Raw genomic sequence first — 4,323 nt, forward strand, 5'->3', positions numbered from 1 at the left:
TTCAGAGGTGAGCTGAATTTTTTTTTTTTTATAGTCATCTGAATTCCACTGGAGGAAACCTATGTGTTGTGTGAATGTAGCCAGTGTTTCCAGCAGAGCTCAAAATTTCACAGTCCTCAAGACCTAGAAACCCTGTCAGAATGGTACAGTAAGGTTCAGTTAGAACCTTCACATTCAATCTAATCTACACGGAGGGAGGCCTTAAACAGGATAAGTAAGGTCAGGATGTTAGCAAAAGTGTACTGATGGACACGACAAAGTCCATGTCCACTAGAAAAGAAGCTCCGTGGGGGCAGGAAGTTTGTTTACTGCTAAATGACCGTGACCTCCAACCAGTGCTTAACAAACAGTAGATGCCCTGGAAATGTCTAACTTGGTGGAGAGGAAAACCTACTCTAAATAAGATAAGTACTTAAAAATTTTAAGGAGCTTAACCCCAGTTAGTCATAATCAGTTGTACCAGGAAGAGGATTAATTATTATTATTAATTTATTTGAGAGAGTACGAGCAGTGGGGGAAGAGGCAGAGGGAGAAGCAGACACCCCCTGCTAAACAGGGAGCCCAACACGGGGCTCGATCCCAGCACCCCGGGATCATGACCTGAGCTGAAGGCAGACGCTTAACCGACTGAGCCACCCAGGCATCCCCAGGAAAAGGATCCTTGTAAGAAGTTTTAAAACAATTTGAGGAAAAAAAAAATAAAACAACTCAAGGAAGTGACCACTTCATAAAAATACATAAAATCATGCAACCTGCAACTTGAGTGTCAGATTTTTTTGCAGTTGGCTCCTGTCCTCTGCACATCTTCACTTTTCCAGCAGTAATAAGTTTAAGTTTTCATCTTACCATTTAAGACTTTCTCTGTACGTACATCATCAGTTGTGTAAAGCATGTATCTCCCTGTCTCTTTTGGGTCTCTTGTGACAGGAACAGACTGAATGAAAAAAAGAGAAACTTGTTTTTAATTCTATAAAAGATCATAAGGAAGGGGTATGGAAAAGGGGGGAACATTTTAGTATGCATTTTGGACATTGAACTAAGGCATTAAGGCACAGAGCATTCTGGGGCATTCTGGATACCACCCCACACTTCCTAGCTGTTTCAGTAGCTTTCAAGTTTGCTTGGTTGAACAGTTTACTTCAGTGTATATTTACTGGAGAGAGACGTTTCCCACATTATTCCCCCCTGGGCCTTACCTTCCAGGAGATTGGATACTTAAGTTCCATGTTACCATCAGAAATCCAGCGCCTGTAACACTGTGGTTTGTTGGGACACCTGGGTGGCTCAGTTGGTTAAGCATCTGCTTTTGGCTCAGGTCATGATCCCAGGGTCCTGGAATTGAGTCCCACAATGGGCTCCTTGCTTAGCGGGGAGTCAGCTTGTCCCTCTCTCTCTGCCTGCCACTCCCCCTCCTTATGTGCTCTCTCTCCCTCTCTGTCTCCCTGACAAATAAATAAAATCTTTCAAAACCAAAACCAAAACAAAACACTGTGCTTTGTCATTACCAGATCCTAGGGTGGGCTGCTGGATCTCCTGGCTCTTTATATCAGGATGTTTTCAGTTATGAGAAATAGAAAACCCAGCTCAGACTAGCTGAGACAAAAGGAGAATTTACTGGTGGGCATAATTAAAAAGAATACGGGTAGGACAGGACATAGGCCCAGTTGAAATGGCTCTGGATCAATCTTGTGATTTCTCACCCCTGCCCTTCTTGTTGACTTGGTTCTCACATTCGTTTTTTTCCAGTCCACTCAGGAAATTTATTTAAAGATTTTATTTATTTATTTGACAGAGATAGAGACAGCCAGCGAGAGAGGGAACACAAGCAGGGGGAGTGGGAGAGGAAGAAGCAGGCTCACAGCGGAGGAGCCTGACGTGGGGCTTGATCCCAGAATGCGGGGATCACACCCTGAGCCGAAGGCAGATGCGTAACCGCTGTGCCACCCAGGCGCCCCAGGAAATTTATTTAAACTGATGCTCTGTTAACTCTTCTAGCACCCCCCCTTCTATATACTTCTAAAGCATTTGTTCTCTGAGCCGCTAGTCCCTGTTCGTCAACCTAGAGGCTTGGCGTTTTCCTAAATATACCATATCTAAGTGCAAATATTTATACGGTTACCGTGAGTTACTTTTTGCCATTTTTATCGTGCATCTGTGTTCTGGAAAATCTTTTTCTTTTCCCCCGTGTAAAACTAGATTTTTTCCCCTAAAAACTAATGCCTGAAAATTTTTAGACAAGCAAAGTAAGGGAGAAAAGGCACTAACGTGCCTGACATACGTAAACAATACTGAACATTTTGGGGTATCTGTGCATATAGTTAACAGATCTTTTTGGTCTTACAAAACTAGGATAACATGCATACTATGTTGTAACTTGACTTTCTCCACTCACGAATATGTTGGAAACATTTTTCTCTCAGTATTGGTCTATAACATTTTAATTGTGTGGTATTCCGGTGACGCAGACATATCGCATTTAACCAATTTCCTACTAATGAATGTTCAGTTTGTATCTTCCAAGCAGTTCCATGAAAAATTAGAACAGTGACATCCATCTTTATGCTCTTGTGAAGAAATTTCTAGAACCAGTGCTGTATCCAAGAATAATCACTTTTGGATTTGGTGTATACTGGGCAGTTATCTGCGAAAAGTACCCAAGACTGCTCATTTCCCTAACCCTCATGAGTAAAGGCTATACAATCTTGATGGGATAAAAATAGCCTCCTGGTATTTGTCTTGCTTATCAGAAGAAAAGAAATCCTCTGTGGATAAAGATACCAGACAGAGCCTCCACATATTTTTATAAACAATGTCTGGCATTAAAACCTAGATTAATTCTTTTCAGGAAAAATAAAGATTAAATGACCCAAAACAAAGAAAAAGGTGATTGAAACTGACCCGTAGTGATCCAGAAGCTGGAGTTACCAAACATGGATTTTAAAATAACTTCTATTTTGTTCGTGAAAATATGGAGAATTTCACGAGAGAACTGCAATCTATTAAAAAAAAAAAAACATCAAACAGTCCTGGATTTGATAAATACAGCGACTCATTAAGAATTTAGTAGATGGACTTAAAAGCAATTTAGATGTGGCTGATGCTGTTTGATCTCTAGCCTGAAAGCTCCGTGGACAGAGGAACTCCAGGGCAGACACCATGTTTTATTGTGTGATGTCTGTGCAGTGAACACTTACAGAAACAATGAGGCTTCAGAGGATAGGATCCTTGCTGGAGAGAATGAGTTTTTGGAGCCCTTTGGGCAACAGATCCCAGGCAGACATGAACAAGTCTTGCTTTAGAAAGTCAAACCAGACAACTCTGCCAATAAAAATCCTTCCAGAGATTTCTTTCCGAATCAGTAATTCTGGAACTTTCGGTCCTTGGTAATTAGGGCCTAGGTAGTGCGGCTGCACTTGGGAGACTTGGAAAAGAAAGAAAAAAACATGGAGGATTTGATTCAGAAACACAAGAAGAGAGGTGAGAATGACAAGGGTCTCAGGTGGGGGCAGTCTTTGCAGGTAAGAAGAAAGGTGAAGATGTCTTCAAGGAAAAGGGTGTATGAGGAGATGTTTCAGGCAGGAAGGAGCCAGTTGTCACAGCTGGTTAAATGGCGCACTTCCTACCAGGTTATGCCCAGACCGCATAGTCAGAAGGGTCAGGCAGACCTGGTTTTATGGATTCTTTTCCGTCATTTCCCTTCTCCTGTTCCAGAAGAAGACAGTTCAGCGAATTCCAGGGAAGTGAAATGTCTTTTCATCCCATACCTTGTGCAGTCTCAGAGATGGGTATTTCTGTCCAATGAAGGAAGCTTAACATCCCCAGGGAGTTGGGGGAGGGGCACTGCAGGGACATCATCCTTATGTATTGGCGCCTCGGTGAGGTAAGTGATGGTAATCCTCATTGTAACGTAAGAAACTAGGCTTGGAGAGGTTAAAACCATTGCCCCAGTTCACACAAGTAGCAGGATTTCCACAGGTTGTCAAGATTCAAGATTTTATTTTTATTTTATTTTTTTAAAGATTTTATTTATTTATTCGACAGAGAGACAGCCAGGGAGAGAGAGAACACAAGCAGGGGGAGTGGGAGAGGAAGACGCAGGCTCCCAGCGGAGGAGCCTGATGTGGGGCTCGATCCCATAACGCCGGGATCACGCCCTGAGCTGAAGGCAGACGCTTAACGACTGTGCTACCCAGGCGCCCCAAAATTCAAGATTTTAATTCTTAATTATGAAAAACTTCAAAAAGAAAATATAGTGGTTCCCCACATGCTCATCTCTCAAATTCAAGTTACCAGGATTTTACCACATTTGCTTAATCTATCCCC

Source organism: Ursus arctos, unplaced genomic scaffold, assembly GCF_023065955.2.
Source record: "Ursus arctos isolate Adak ecotype North America unplaced genomic scaffold, UrsArc2.0 scaffold_19, whole genome shotgun sequence".
Lineage (NCBI taxonomy): Eukaryota > Metazoa > Chordata > Mammalia > Carnivora > Ursidae > Ursus > Ursus arctos.